Source organism: Lissotriton vulgaris, chromosome 7 (genome assembly GCF_964263255.1).
Source record: "Lissotriton vulgaris chromosome 7, aLisVul1.2, whole genome shotgun sequence".
NCBI lineage: Eukaryota > Metazoa > Chordata > Amphibia > Caudata > Salamandridae > Lissotriton > Lissotriton vulgaris.
This window is the reverse complement of record NC_141695.1, coordinates 1,293,636,702-1,293,653,534: the sequence shown is the minus strand read 5'-3', so window position 1 is coordinate 1,293,653,534 and position 16,833 is coordinate 1,293,636,702. Positions and strand designations below refer to the sequence as shown.

At 48.4% G+C, this 16,833-nt stretch overlaps 2 protein-coding genes across 4 annotated transcripts in view; both read left to right on the top strand.

The window, feature by feature from the left end:
• LOC147703524 (membrane-spanning 4-domains subfamily A member 4A-like) overlaps nucleotides 1-16,833 on the top strand; it is a 1,156,223-nt gene that overhangs the window by 1,049,136 nt on the left and 90,254 nt on the right. The window lies entirely within an intron of this gene.
• Nucleotides 1-16,833, top strand: part of LOC147703525 (membrane-spanning 4-domains subfamily A member 4A-like) — a 345,084-nt gene that overhangs the window by 237,997 nt on the left and 90,254 nt on the right. The gene's annotated exons all lie outside the window — the stretch shown is intronic.

Sequence of the window (16,833 nt, the reverse complement as noted above, 5' to 3'; positions counted from 1 at the left end):
GTAAATTTCATAATTTCCTTTCATAATTATTGTCTCAAAAAATATATATATTATATTTTAAATTTTAAATTAAGTCACAAGTAATTTATTTTTGTTTTTTACTTTTCATTACATCTCTCAAAATGTAATTAATAATAAATATTTTAACAATTTCTAAAACATTATAACATAGCCTACCTCTATATATTTACTAACTAAAACTCCACTACAAAATAGTATATAACAATATTAATACCATAAATGTACTTTAAATAAAGATACAAAATAAATGAATAATATCAAATTTTAAATCAAATATCCAATTTTTCATTAATTTTAAATTTAAAGATTTTAAACAATTCATTTTCAAATTTAATTATTTTTATATAATCTCAATAATCCATAAATATTACTTACATATTATTTATTTCAACATTTTTAAAACACTTCCCACCCTTATCCCCTAATAACACAAAATATCACTCCTAAAATTTATATTTAAATTTATTTTTTCAAAAATATAATAAATTATTAATCTCATAAAAATAACTTTACTCTCAACAAAAATATATTTTGTATAAACATATTATTTTTTTCAACACATTTAAAACACTCCCCACCCTTATTCCCTAGTAATCCAACATCCCACTCCTAAAATGTATATTGCAAATACATTTGTAAAAAATATTATAAATTATTAATATCTCATAAAAAAATTTGCTCTCAATAATTTTTTGTTGCATGAACATATAATTTATTTCTACATATTTAAAACACTCCCCACCCTTATCCCCTAATAACCCAAAATCCAGCTCCTAAAATGTATATTTCAATTTTTTTTTATAAATTACTACAGTCTCATAAAAATAAATTTACTCTCAACAAAACATATTTTGCATCAACATATTATTTATATCAACATTTTTAAAACACTCCCCACCCTTATCCCCTATTAACCCAACATCCCGCTCCTAAAATGTATATTACATTTTTTTAAAATAAATTATATACAATTATTATTTACACAATTTTTACATTATTAATATTACTTTCATTACATTTATATTTTAAATATTCGATATTTTTTACACTCTATATTATTATTTTTGATATTACTTACCTTTACAAAATATCTATAGTTTGCCACAACAATATTTTGTACTCGATATTTCAACATTCGATATTTATTTTAGAAAAACGATATTTTGACATTCTATATACTTACTTTCGATATTCTGGGACATTCGATATTTCAAATTCGATATTATGTCATATCGATATTTTGACTTCGATATTAAGGCCGTTTACCCTGCCTCACAGCGCTGCTTAAATCAATGTGCGTTAGCGCTACCACAGAATCTTGCCTTACAACACTGCATTAATCAATGTGTGTAAATAGTGCTGCCATTGAATCTGTCTCACATTGCTGCATTAAGTGCCTTTTCATGCCAATTAATTAAGTCAGCCCAGGTGCATTATTTGATCCTGTGCTGCTTCCTTTTTCCAGTGACCCCTCTGTCACCAAAGCTTGGTTCTGCAGTGACCTGCAATTCATGAGTGAAAGATTTCTCACATATTAAGAAACAGGAATATAGGGCAGCTATTGGAACATACAAGGCTGAAATAAAACGAGCCCAGGCCACTTACTATGAGGAAAGGATCACAACAGCGGCCAATTCCTCCAGAGAGACTTTTCTTATTGCCAAAAAGCTTCTCAAAGTCCCTGACCCTCCAACAGCACCAGATCCTTTGGGATACTGCTGTAACAAACTCGCTGAATACTTTACCACCAAAGTTCCTAACATTCTCAAGCGTCTCCCACAAAGAGACAATGACACATTTGAGCAGATTGCCTCGGGCCAGCATGGAAATAAACACCATCTGGAGAGCATTATTCAGATGACTCAGGAGTCATTTCTAGACACCTTAACTTCTGTTAAATTGGGGTCACCATTGGACCCTGCACCACCCAATATTTTGAAACTGGTAGCACCTACAGTTGCCCCCATTATGACCATCCTGCTCAATGCCTCCCTCTCTTTAGGCATAGTCGCCCCTAAATGGAAAAGGGCAATGGAAAAAGCTTTGCTAAAAAAAACTAATTTGGACCCTGCAGATCTGGGCAATTACCGTCCTATTTCGCTCCTTACAGTAATTAGCGAAATCGCAGAGAAACAGGTCAACCATACACTCTCCACGTTTCTAGAGTCCAATAACCTGCTCCACCCCTCACAAACGGGCTTCCCCCCTTGCCAAGGCACTGAGACTGCCTTACTAGCGGTGGTGGAGGAAGCGAGAAAAGTCCTCGACTCTGGAGGTACAGCGACCATAATACTCCTCGATTTAAACACGGCCTTCGATACGGTGAACCACCGTACCCTGGCTCACCGTCTTAGGAGCATAGGAGATTCTGGCAAGGCTTTATAGGGGCTCCACTCCTTTCTGGAGGACAGGTGCTTCTAGGTTTTTGAAGGTGACATCCTTTCTAAACCTATCCCCCTTATGTGTGGAGTCCCACACGGCTCATCCTTGAGCCAAACCCTTTTTAATGTCTATATGTCTCCACTGGCGGATATTATTCCCCCCTTTGGAATTCATATAGTTACATATGCCGATAACACCCAGTTGGTTGTTTCATTGACCCAGGCCGACCCTATGCCCTATGATCTCCATGTGTGTCTTGAGGAAGTTACTAAGTGGATGAGTCTGTCCCACTTAAAACTCAATGGTGATAAAACGGAGCTCTTGCTGCTTGCCAACCAGTTAAATTTTAAATCTAATACCATTTGGCCAGCCTGTATCGGCCAGGTACCTACCCCAAAAACTGAGATAAAAAGCCTGGGCGTTTATTTGGATCAAGATCTTACTTTTAAAGTCCAAGCCAGGAAGACCGCTGCTTCATGTTATGGCATGTTAAGAATGATCCGCAAAGTGCTGCCCCTCCTACCCGACCAAGTAAAAAAAGCGCTGGTCCAGGTGCTTGTCCTTGCTAAGATAGATTATGGTAATGCCATCTACCTGGGCACCCCAAATGCAGTCACCGCAAAATTGCAGATTGTACAAAATTCCGCTGCAAGACTGCTCATGGGAACCCATAATCGTTGCTCAGCAAAGTCAGCACTACGCTCCCTCCACTGGTTACCGGTGCAGGAGAGAATCAATTTTAAAGCCCTTTGCATTGCCCATAAGTCTTTAGGAGGGAATGGACCTCCTGTCATTAAAGCCATGATTTGCCGTTACAAGGCCAACAGAAGTCTCCGCTCAGAGAAGCCGCACATAGCAGTGGTACCTAGGATTAAGAAGGCCAGAAGTGGCGGCTGGCGTTTTTCATATAATGCCTCAAAACTATGGAATAGCCTGCCTTTGCATCTGCATAGAGATTTCAATCATCTATCATTCCGGGGACAAATAAAGACCTGGGGCCTCATTTATGAGGCTGTGCGTCACTTTTACGCCGCCGGTGCGTCACTTTTTGTGACGCACCAGTGGCGTAAAAAATGCACCTTGTTGCGCCATATTTACAAAGTGCCGCTTCTAGGTAGATGCGTAACTTTGTAAACCCCTGCGCCACATTATACCTGCGCCAGGTATAATGTATGCAAGGGGGGGGCATATTGATGCAAGGAAGGGTCGTAGAAGTAACGCAGTGAAATCTATGAGATTTCACTACGTAACTTTTAGGACGCCGTTGCGTCAAAATCTTGTGCCTGCCTCACAGCAGGCGTAAGACTGACGCAGGCCCTTTCACAAGGGGCTTGCCCCATGTGAAAGGACGCATTGCTGGAGTTGCGTCACTTTTGTGACACACTCCAGCAATGCGACACTTTTGCGCTTACAGATAATTCAGAAATACTGACGCATCTGTAACTCCTTGCGACATGATGCGTCATACATTAAATATGACGCATCAGGAATGTCACAAGGAGTGCGCACTGAGAAGTGACGCCTTGCTGCTTTCACGCAGCGATGCGTCATTTCTCATAAATGAGGCCCCTGGCTTTTTCCATAGATGTCCTGTCCGACTCTAGTAACCACTACAGCGCTGGGATGCTCCCAGGTAGCCATGCGCTATATAAAAATCTTTCCATTCCATCCCAGCTGGATCAGGCTTTCATTGGTGTGAGATTAGTAAATCAACACCTGTTACAGTGCTTGGAGACAGCAGACGTGCGGTATGAAGTGCTACATGAAAACAAGTTCTTTTTAAATTAGGTTGAGGAGGTCAAAAATCAGTCAGGAGGGAAGCACATGTGCTTAATGCCTGCTCTGGACCTCTCCCAGATGTTTCGCTGGGTAAACAGCCTTAATAACGCGGGCAGAGCCACATGTGCTGTTTCCCTGCAAGCCAAACCATGCTTGCCTTAACCACGCATATGCCTTAGCAAAGCAAATGCGTAGTTAAGGCAATGCATGGTCTACATGGGTACACAGTCTAAATATCGATTCCTAATTGTCGACCTACAGAAATATCGAGTTGGAAAAATCGAAGGTACAGAATATAGATGACAAGAATATCGTTGGACAGAATATCGACCCTAAGGTAGGTAATATCGAATTTTTTTATATCGATGTAAGTAATATCGAAGTTAGTAATATCGATAGCATATATATCGATGTAACTAATTTTGATGTTACTAATATCGATATTTGTATTATTTTTATGTATTTTATTATGTTTAATATGTTTTGTTCAGTATTTTAATTGTTTTAAATTATATGTATACTATTTTTATATATTATTAATGTTATTTCTAAGTAAATTTTATGTTTTAGTACTGGAGCGGGTTGTGAGTTTTTAGGGGAATAGGGTGGGAAGTAATTTAAATATACTAAATTAATGATTAATTTTTAGGAATTATAAATTAATTTTAATTAATTATTGTTTTTATTTCTGTAGCAGGTTGTGGGTTTATAGGGGAATTGGGTGGGAAGTAATTTAATTGTAATTAATTAATGATTTATATATTTTTTGTAATGGATAATTATTTTATTTATAATTAGTTATTAATTGGCAATTAATTATTTTAATTGATACTTTTTTTGATTTGGTAATTGTTGTTTTTAATTGTTGACTATTTTTTTTAATTGGTACTTCATGTTTTTAATTGGGAAATAATTTTTTTAATTGGTAATTAATTTTTTAATTGGTATATAATTGTGTTAATTGGCAATTAATATTTTTAATTGGTAATTATTTTTTATTAATTGGAAAATATTTTTAATTAATTGGTAATCAATGTTTCATTAAAAGTATTATTTGGTATGAAAAATAATTTTATTGCTTAATTTTTAATTGTGAATTATTTTAAATAATTAGTATTTTTTTGTAATGAAAAATATCTTATTGTTTCATATTTATTATTTGGTGAGTATTATTTATTAATTAATATTTATTGGAATTTGTTGTTAATTTATTGTTAGTTAATTATTCAATTGTAATTGCTTTGAATAATTATTAATTGTTTGTAAATGATGTAGATTTATTTAAAAATGTAATTATACATTATTTTAAAAATAAAAATTATTTATAAGTATGTTATATTTAAATTCAATGCTATCCAACGCTTTCCCTACTGTTGCACTCTCTGGAGTTGCAATAGTAATTTTTACCCCTACGCTATCCTACGCTTACCCTACTGTTGCACCCTCAGGAGTTGGAATAGTAATTTTTAGCCCTAGGCTATTTAACGCTTTCCGTACTGTTGCACCCTCTGGAGTTGGAATAGTAATTTTTAGCCCTAGGCTATTTAACGCTTTCCGTACTGTTGCACCCTCCGGAGTTGGAATGGTAATTTTTACCCCTACGCTATCCAACGCTTTCCCTACTTTTGCACCCTCTGGAGTGGGAATAATAATTTTTACCCCTACGCTATCCAATGCTTTCCCTACTGTTGCACCCTCTGGAGTTGGAATAGTAATTTTTACCCTTACGCTATCCAACATTTTCCCTACTGTTGCACTCTCTGGAGTTGGAATAGTAATTTTTACCCCTACGCTATCCAATGTTTTCCCTACTGTTGCACTCTCTGGAGTTGGAATAGTCATTTTTACCTCTACGCTTATACAACGGTTTCTCTACTATTGTGCTCTCTGGAGTGGGAATGGTAATTTTAAGTTCTATGCTATCCAACATTTTTATTAATGTATTTTTTTTACTTATGGATTTTGAATAGTATTTGTATTTATTTAGTTATTTAATTTTTTTGTATACATTTAGATAATGTAGTATATCATTAATTTTAGAAATATTAAAGGTATATTTAATTTTTTTAATTTATTAAACATAATTCTTTACTTTTTATTTATGTTTATGTTTTATGTTTGGAAATGTATTTGTAATTTATAATATTTTTTATTAAATCATAAATTATTAAAATAATTATTACAACCTATTGTTAAATGCGTATATATTATATATTTTCTGTATATGTTTAATTAATGTATTATTATTATATATGTATTATTTATTAATTTTAAACATTATTAGATATTTTTAACTATGTTTATTTTATTTATTAGTGTTATTTACTTTATTTTACATTTATATTTTTACAGAAAAAAACAATATCTTTTACATCGATATTTTTAACATTTATAATTTTTTTCTCTTGATATTTTTGTACTTACCATGTTGTAGATAGATGTCGATATTCTTGCCTTCGATATTTCTGCATCAATATTCCTGTAGGTCGATATTTTCAACGTCGATATTTTGTCAGTGATTCGACTACATGCAGAGCGAATAGGCAGGCGCAGGAAGACAGAAAGAGGAAGGATCGTAAGATGATGCGGTGAGGTAAGTGGGGCTGGGGCAATGTCTTGGGGGCATGGTTTTTTGGAGTGGGGGTAGTTTTTAGGGCTCTGGGGAGTCAGTGTTGTTTTTAGGGCTGGGGGCTGATTTCGAGGCTAAGTGGGGGTATGTTTCAGGGGTAGGGGTCAGTTTTTAAGGCTCAGGGCGGGGGCTGAGGTTGCGGTAGTTTTTATGGCGCGGGGGCAGTTTTTAAGGCTCTGCGCTGGGAAGGGATAGTTTTAGGCCTCTGTGCGGGGGGGCTGTGTCAGGGTCCTTTCTGGGCTTGCACAGTTAGTTCTCGATCCCCGGAGTAAATACGCACCCAAGCACTTGTAGACGCACACAAAACACACATGCGCAGGCACGCCGATGACACCCAATTGTGCACTAGCACTGCGATATCACACTACAACTTGTGTCTGTATAAACATGTACCTCCTAAAAAGTAATAACACACACATTTGAACACAGGCTCACATGACACATCCGCAACCTCATAAACATTATCGGATGAATGAAGTGCCCTCCAGTGACAAGACACCGAATAAAGAGTGTGGAATCCCTCACTGTCTGCACTTTCCTACAACCAGGTGTCAAACAGAATCACAACAAGGCACTAATAACAGCTTGCACACACAGTCATTACCCACAACATTCCACACAACATGTGCAGTAAATAGAGACCTGTTGGTTTATGTTATGTAAAACGGGAAAGCACTGTGCTCAGGGGGCTGAAAGCTTTACCAGCTGGTCACTATCTCTTGTTTTTCTCACCCGGATGCCGCTCCCTAATATGCTTTGTTCTGCAGGGTCCCGCCCTGAAGGCGCTCCCTAATATGCTTTGTTCTGCAGGGTCCCACCCTGATGGTGCTCCCTAATATGCTTGGTTCTGCAGGGTCCCACCAAGCTGATAACTGCCACCCATTGTGATGAATCCAGGAGCACAGCTATCAATAGTGTTGCAGGTGTAGTGACAACAGGGCCATATCTAGGGAGGGGAACACTGCACCCCAGTTCTGTACTTTTACTACCATACCAATGAAAGAGGGGATCAGAGGTATTTTACTTGCCTGCATTCGAGCCCTTGCTTCCCCAGTGGGTGAATCTGTACCATGTCGCTTAGAGCTTCCTGTTTTTATGCCTCCAGACAACATCTAGCTATTGCTTTACCTTCACACTGCTGATGTAAGGCAACATGTGCACTATATTTGTCCATGATCAATAATCTAATGCTGGCCTAGCGACAGCAAATTCAAGGAGCAAGAAAACTCACATAGTCACGTCAGTCGAATGTTAACAAACCCTGCACAGGCAGACAGGTCTCAAACTGGAGCAAACCAATAATTGGATGTATACTCTAGTTTTGAAGACTGGTTTCTATTTGGCAGAGAAGATAAGTGTCATGTTTGAAGTATGATGTAAAGCTGTTCCACAATCTATTATATTAAGCTTATTATGTGACATTCAGTGCTCGGTCAAAGCAACAAACAGCTCAGAGCAGAGGCAGGCTGCAAGTAAGTATGGAAAAGAAACGCTGGCAAAGCCAAATGGTCCCCCCTACATGAGGTATCGAATATGTGAACGTTCCAGCCTTGTTAAACAGCAGTGCACCCATGGTCGGATTGGGATTGAAAATTTGCCCGGGCACACCCAAAAAAAAATCGGCCTCCATTTACAAAATGCTCTTCTTCAAATCACTGCTTCGGCGTAAGTGCATTGAAAAGAAGGAGGGGGGCCTTAAAAAATGCACGCATTAGTTTACACTAGTGAAACACACCTGACAGCAAGTGAGGCCACTTCTACTGAGGCCCCCTGCCCCGCTCAGTATGTGCATACATTAAGGGACCGGCCAGCGTGACAAAGGGAGTGATACCTCTGCCTGTTGCTAAACCGGGGGTGGGGGACTGGCGATGTTGGTGGCAGGGGGTGGCGGTAATGAACGCCCCTCTGCCTGCAGAAAGGCCACTCAGCCACCCACTGGGACGCTGGCTGTATTCCCAAAATAGAGACACAGCCCAAATCGGTCCCAGACTGCTCAAAAAAGCAGCCCACAACAGGAACTCAGACACCGGCCCCTGTGGCATTGCCCGAGTGACCGCGTTACCAATCCGAGGCTGACTGTTGTACAACATGGCTCAAACATTGAAAAAGCCAATTCCTCCCGTAGGCGAGACCTTTTGGCTTTTTTGTTCAAATCTGTTTTTATTGTGAACACAGCGATAAGCCTACAACCCCGTGTCGGGGCCGGCCGCGCAGAAAAGAACTGGAAGGCGTAAGTAACCAGGGGAGGTTGAAGCATTAACACAGCGCCCTGCCTACAACCCCCAGAAGGGGCCGGCCGCGTGGCTTAGGGGCAGTGATAGCAAAAGGTGATCATGTGCTGGTGTTGTATCGCTGTGTGGGGGAGGCGCGTATGGGAATAAGAGCAGTAGTGTCATGTTTTCCAAAGGCCCAACGGGGCCCAAACTGCCCCGTAGAGGGGCGGAAGCCAGAGTGGCAAGTAGGAAAGGAGAAAAAGTCGGAAGAAGAGTGAGCATAAGCGAGATGAAGAGGGGCCTGGGGGGGAAGACTGCAGTCGCCGGCTGGGGGCTAGAAGACGCAAACCGGTGAGCGGAGTGTTAGAGCGCAACAGCGCCTGCGCTGGGGGAAGCAGCTAAGGGCCTAGTCTGCTCGGGTCAGCAGGGATGAGGGCGTCCTCAAATAACTGCAGAGCGCGAAGCCTGGGGGGCATGTGGCGGGCATAGCTGATGGAGCACAGATGGCGCACAAGGGGTTCCCACACTGCCTTGAAGCGTACCCCCCTCGATTGTATCCGCGCCGTGAGCAGCTCCATAGTCAGGACCTGCCAGAGGCGCACAAACCAGGAGGCTATCGGCGGTGCCTCAGCCCGCTTCCAATACAGAGCAATGAGTTGCTTAGCAGCGCCTAGCATGTGAAGGGTGAGGATCCAGTCGCTGCGCATGAGGGCCCTAAGTGCAGGGGGTCGAATGCCCAGCAGGAGCGTGCAAACCTCTTCAGGTAGGGGAAAACCCAACACCTTCTTAATGTGACTGAGGACCTCCTTCCAAAAGACAGCTAGAGTAGGGCATGACCACCAGATGTGTACGAAGTCGCCAGTCGCAGTGCCACACCTCCAGCACAGCGGCGAGGAAGTAGGGAACATTTTGCTGAGTCTCAGGGGGGTATAGTACCATTGCGTTAGCATCTTGTATGCGTTTTCCCTCTGCGGGATGCTGCGATAGGTTTTAGGGATGTCAGTCCATAGCCGGGCCCACTGAGAAGGTGTGATATCGGCGCCGGTCGCCGACTGCCATTGCCTCTGGTAGGGATGCGCAGGCGGAGCAGTGGGGTGTTGCAGGATGTTATAGATCTGGGAGATAAGTCGCTTCAGCCCCCCGAGGGAGCGCGCCAATTTCTCGAATGGTGTGTATGCCCTGGTGGCAGCCCGATACATGTCGTCTCCCATAGTCCAATGGCGCAGTTGGGCATACTGTAGGCTGGCGGTCGAGGGGAGGCCAAATTCTTCCCTGCAGTCTGGCCATGATTTAGGTGCCCCTCCAAGAAAGAGGTCTCCTACAACTCTGCAGTCCCCTTGTGTCCAGCTCTCAAAGGCTCGGGTCCGGGCCGCAGGGGGAAAGTGCGGGTTACCTGCAATGGGGGTGTGCGGAGAGGGGAACGTGGTTAGGCCCTTGGACACTGCCACTCTGTCCCATACGTCAAGAACTGTTCTCGTTGGGACCGCCATGTATGCACTTCTGGAGCGCGCCACACGCGGTAACCAAGGCAGGTCCCATATGGTGTGTCCCGTGACCACCCGGTCCATGTGGAACCAGTGCTTGTCGCTTTCGCGTGCACCCCATTCTATTACGAACCGAAGATGCGCCGCCCAGTAGTAGTGGAGGAGATTCGGGCAGGCGAGGCCGCCCCTGTCTCTCGGTTCCATTAGGACTTTCTGCGAAAACCGGGGTCGCTTACCACCCCAGATGAAGGACGTGAGGTCGCGTTGGAGACTCCTAATGCAGTGGAGCGGGATCGGGGTGGGTAGGCACTGGAAAACATATAGAATACGGGGGAGGACCAACATCTTGACCGCGTTGAGCCGCCCTAGCCAGGAAATCATCAAGGGCTTCCATTTCCGCAGGTCCGCCAGGACTTCCTTGCGGCAAGATGCCCAGTTCCGCGTGGACCACGAATCCAGGTGGGGCGTTAGGTCCAGACCCAGGTATTTAATGTGGTCCTCCGCCCAACGGTAGGGCTTAACCCCTTTCAGGAAGTTGACCTCCTCCTCGGGGATGGTGAGGTTAAGCGCCCAAGATTTGGTGTGATTAATCTTAAGGCCGGATGCTTGTTCAAACAGTGAGAGGGCTTCATGCACCGCCGGGAGGGAGTCCCGAGGGCGCGTAAGAGTAAGAATCAGATCATCCGCAAACAGCGCTACTTTGTTGGTGCGTCCCCCGTGGGGGATTCCATGAATGTCAGGAGTGCGCCTAATCAGCTCCGCCAGCGGCTCCACCGCTAGGGCGAACAGGAGTGGCGAGAGCAGGCATCCCTGCCTCGTGCCCCTGTGAATCGAGAGCGGCGATGTCAGTTGGCCGTTGACCCGAATTCTGGCTTGTGGTCCGAGATAGGGGGCCATGCACCTAGAGATCATGTTAGGGCCAAGACCTAGTTTCTGGAGGACCGCCCGCAAGAAGGTCCAATCGACCCGGTCGAAGGCCTTTTCTGCGTCTAGCGAGAGGAGGCAAGCCGGTATATCCCAATGCTGTACCTTCCCCACTAAGTGTGCCAGTCTGCGAACGTTATCGGCCCCCTGACGATCCCGAATAAATCCCACCTGGTCCGGGTTTACTAATCCCGGCATGTACGGGTCCAGCCGTTTGGCCAGGATCTTGGTGTAGATCTTAAGATCAGTATTCAGGAGGGCGATGGGGCGATAGGAGGCACACAAGTCGGGGTCTTTCCCAGTCTTGGGGATCAGGGCAATCTCCGCCAGGCCCATATCGGGAGACAGGCCAGTGGTGTCAGAGAAGGAACCGTATAGTCGCAGTAGGTGCGGGCGGAGCTGGGTCAAGAATAGGCGGTAGAAGGCCAACGGCAGGCCGTCCGGTCCCGGGGTTTTCCCAGTGGGGAGGTCCTTGACAGCCTCTGTTATTTCCTCCTCCTGCAGGGGACCCTCTAGTGTAGCTGCACACGCCGGGGACAGCGGAGACCCCTCAAAATCCGCAAGAACGGCCTCCCGTGCTTCCGCAGAGGTAGGCTCCTCTGCATATAGGGAAGAGTAGAAGGCGACGAAGGCGTCCTGCTTGGCTTTCTCAGAGGTGGCGCAGGTGCCATCTTGCCGCTTGACGTTGGCGATGTGGGCCCTGGCTGCACGCGCTCGCAGCCTGCCAGCCAGCAGGCGGCCAACTTTGTCCCCGCCCTCATAGTAGCGTTGTTTGAGCGCCAGCAGGGAGTGTTCTGCCTTGTTGGTGCGCAGAGTGCGGAGTTGCCCCCTGAGGTTGGCGAGCGTTCTCTTAGACGCCCGTGAAGGGGAGTCCCGGTCCCGAGCCTCCGCTTGTTTGATCTCACTAGCCAGGTCGGTTTCCACCTTGAACGCCTCCCTCCTCCGCGCCACCGCCAGGGAGGTAATGTGGCCCCGAATGGTGGCCTTGAAGGCATCCCAGACCGTATGGAAGGGCAAGTCAGGGGTGTCGTTAACAGCGAAATACGAGTCTATGGCGTCACGAATGCTGGCGACGTCCTCCGGGTCCCGAAGGACACTCGGCGGGAGCACCCATCTGCGCTCACGAGTGGCATGGGCCAGGGGGTCTGGTAGCAAAAGTTCCACATGGGCGTGGTCCGATAGGGAAATGTCGGATATAGCGGCAGCTAAGGAATCTCCGGCCAATTTAAGGGAGGTGAAGAGATAGTCAATACGGGAGTATGTCCTATGGGAGTGTGAATAAAAGGAGTAGTCCCGGGTCCCCGGGTTGTGGTAGCGCCACACATCCACGAGTCCCAGGTCTGTAAGCTGCGTTCGAAGGGTAGAGGACATTGCCCCCGTGCCATTAAAGGAGGCTCCCGCGCGATCCAACTCAGGGTCCCACACTAGATTGAAGTCTCCGCCCAGGATCACGTTAGGGTCGTCTGATGGGAACTGGTCCCGCAGGAGTGCCTGGAGGTATTTGTCCTGCAACTGGTTGGGCGCATATACACATCCCAGGGTGAGCTGTGCACAACCCATCTGCACCGTGGCTCGGAGGAAACGCCCGTCAGCACTCTTGAAGGGTTTCGTGGGTCCCCGTCTAAAGCCAGCCCTGCAGAGGATTGCCACCCCCGCCGTCTTGGTGTCAGAGGAAGCCCAGAACTGCGTGGGGTATCTAGGGTGCGCCATGCGCCTGGTATCCCCCTTCAGAAGGTGCGTCTCCTGGAGGAGGATAATGTCAGGGGAGTGATGCAAGAGATAGCGCCATATCTGATTCCGCTTGTTGGGGGAGTTGAGCCCTTTGACATTGAGTGAGAGGACCTTCAAGGGCGCAGGGATGTTCGCTGTCATCGCACTAAGGGGGGCGGAGCTGCGCAAGAACCAATGAAGCAATCCCCCCAGCAGACAGGGCAGCGGCAGTCTCACCTCGCCTCCAGCATGCCAACCCCCGTAGGTCCCACCATGCCACCCCTCCGCAAGCGCGGGGAGAGAACAGGAAGAGAAGGCAGCGCGAGAGAAAAGTAGGAAGAGAAGAGAGAGAAGGAAGATAAAGGGTGTAGAGAAGAAGCACAACCAAAACAGGCCAACAGGGCCATTGTACATTGTCCCAGGTACCGGACATCCTCTACCCGAGGGTTCGGATGAACACAGGAATGTCACTTCCTACGGGACAAAGGGAGGGAGCGGGGATCTGAGTGAGTGAAATGAAGTCCGGTCGTCTCGCAGCCCGTCCACCCCGCTGTCACAAGAAAGTCCGGGGGTGCGTCGAGCCGGGGGATCCTCAGGTTCGGACCAGTCGCCAAGAGGGCACTGAGGCTCGGCGTCGTGGAGTAGGGCCCGATAGGGGTGAGACCCATTGTCTGTTCCTCCTGTCCCCCTCAGGGGGGGGGAAAGTCACGGGGGCAGCCCTCTAGAGAGGAGAGGGACCCCAGCCCCAAGAACAGCAGGGTCAGGCCCCCGAGGCGTGGTAGGACAGGTCCAAGTGGCCAGGTGGCGGGGGCATGCTCAGGGCAGGAGGGGTCTCTCTAAACAAGTTCAGATGTTGTCTGGAGTTGAGGGGCGGTCCCCTCCTTCAGTGCCGGAGACAAGAAGCTGGGAGGCCTGATCCTCACGGTCGCCCTCAAGGGAGCGAATGTGAGCGATAATGTCTTGCTTGGTCTGTGAGGCGGAGAGGCTGTCCACTGGGGGGGTCCGGCGACGTTTGCGCACAGTGGACCAGTCTGGGCGCGGAGGGGCCTTCTCCGGGTGATGAGAGCGGGATGGGCTGTGATCCGGGGACCCCGGCATATCAAGCAATTGCGCCGCTTCTCGGTAGGATCGGAGGGACCGTCTCTTACCCTCCCACCGAAAGATGAGGGCAAAAGGGTGTCCCCACTGATAGGAAATGTTGAGGGCCCGGAGTCTCTCCGTGATCGGGCGGAAGACCTTCCTCCTGTGGAGCGTGGTGGGAGCCAAGTCTTGGAAGATCTGGATCTTGTGGCCTTCGTACCGCAGGTCCGGGTGGTCTCTAGCCGCTTTTAGTATGGCCTCCTTCTCCGTGAAGTAGTGGAGCCTGGTGACAATGTCGGGCAGGAGGCCCGCCTTGCTCCCCGCCCCAAAGACACGGTGTGCGCGATCAAGGCGCGGTGGAGGGGCGTCCTCCTCGCCCCACACCGCGTGTAGGAGTAGGGCTACGTAGGCCATGGTATTAGTCCCCTCTTCTCCGAGTGGCACACCCCGTATGCGAAGGTTGTTGCGTCGTCCCCTGTTTTCCAGGTCCTCCTGCTTGATCTGGAGCTGGATATGTTGCTCTTCCAGGGTCGCCACCCTCTGCCAGATCTGCTCCAGGTCTTCGGTTCGGGAGTCAACCGTCTTCTCCAGGCCGTCAACCCGGTCGCCGAGGTCGGTGACTTCCTTGCGCAACTCTTTGACGCACGAGTGAACCTCCGTCCTGAGGGATCCGATTTCGGACTTTAAGTCCGCCATGAAGGAGGACATGAAGGCCTGAGTCACTGGGGGGGAGTCGGCAGGTGGCAGGGGTTTCCCCCCTGTTGCTGAGGGGCCTCCGGAAGATGGCGGCGAGCCCACCTTGCCCCACATGGAAGCCACTGACGCACCTCTGGTCGCCGCCGTTAGGGGGTCCGGCTTGTTCCCCTTGCCACGAGTCATGGTCCGCTCAGGGCGTCGGAGGATAGCGGGGGGAGGGCTAGCTGTTGCGTGTAGCCCCCGGTCCGCGGTAGAGAAGAGTCCGAGGGAGGTCTCACAGGTGTCCCGGTGGTCCAGCAACCCAGGGTCCACGATCAGGGGCTCTAGACCGCAAGGCAGGAGATGGCAGGGTGTAGTAGGGCCTCCGCAAACCTGAAGCCGGACTGGCCTGATGTCAGCCTGCAAAGAGCGCCAGGGCAGCAGGGGTCCGGTGCGCAGGGGGGCTGCGTGGGCGAGCAAGATGGCCCCGCCAGGGAGGCAAGGCGGTGTGTAGGCAGAGGGAGTGGTGGAGGTCCTTTGTCAGCAGTCTTCCTGTGGTGGCAAAAGTCCGGGTCCCACAGGCTGAGGACCTCCGATGGCTGTGGCAAGATTCGGCCTCCCGCCCCCGCGTGAGTCAGGGCCTTCCCCAAGTGCAGCGCCCGGGCGGCCCCACAGCCCTCCGTCGAGGCTCGCTAGGTCAGCAGGGTGGTCGGTAGCAGGGGGTCGCGTGGGCGTGCGGGTCGGCCACCCGCCTCCAGATGTAGCCCCACTAGCAGCCTGTCAGGAGGACAAGATGGCGGTCAGGGCTGAAGCAGGGCCCTCCTAGCGCCAGACCCCGCCAGGGACAGCCAGGGGGAGGAGGCGGCGCGGAGGCTGCAGCTCACCGTGATGGTACCGCGGCGGATGCGTGATCTGGAGCTGGGGCTCGTATGGGAAGAGCCCCCGGCGTTCACTCCGGGTCCGGCCTCTCTTTCCCGCCCAAGCCAGGGCCTCTCGTAGTCTCGGCGCTCGGGCGGGCCAGACCCCGCCAGGGACAGCCAGGGGGAAGGGGCGGCGCGGAGGCTGCAGCTCACCGTGATGGTCCCGCGGCGGATGCGTGATCTGGGGCTGGGGCTCGAATGGGAAGAGCCTCCGGTGTTCACTCTGGGTCCGGCCTCTCTTTCCCGCCCAAGCCGGGGCCTCTCGTAGTCTCGGCGCTCGGGCGGTCGCAGCTTCTTCAGCCGGGGGAAGCCCGGCGCCAGCAGCCTCGATGGTGCGCCCAGGTAGCAGTCGGCACCACGGAGGGAGGCTTGCCACGTGAAGGGCTCAGGAAGGCACCAGCTCCTCGCCAGCTTCCGAAAACAGCTCTGCACCGGGAGAGTCGGGCCAGGGGACTCTTCGGCAACCCCCGCGGCAAGATGGCGGCCAGAGGCCGATCGCGGGGATCCCGGGGCTTCGGGCGTCCGCAGCGGGGGTCCCAACAAGAAGGACTCGCCTCCGGAAGGTGTTGCTGGTAGGGCTTGCAGTAGTCGGGGGGCCCCCAGGCAAAAGAAACCCCCCGGACGTCGCTTAAACAGGCTAAGTACACAGCGGGGCGACGGAGCTCACACGAGACGCGTCCGCTTACATCGCTGTCTCGGCCACGCCCCCCCTTTTGGCTTTTTGTCCAGCATTCATTAAAGTCACCCTGAGTCACCTACCGCTCGCCTCTGTGTTTCTCATATTTCTATGTTCCTTTCATTAGCTTCGTTGTCATTTCGCACCTTGAAAAAGACAAATCTGTGTCTTTCAGTGTATTTCAAATAGGTCCACTTAACCAATCCGTTACCTCTAAGATTTTTTTCCCCCTGTTACTTTATTTTTGCCGTTCAATGTTTGATGTTTTACCCCAAGTATGTTCCTATTCAAGGCACAACACTGTCACAGTAACATCACTTAAGGGACTAAACACGGCAAA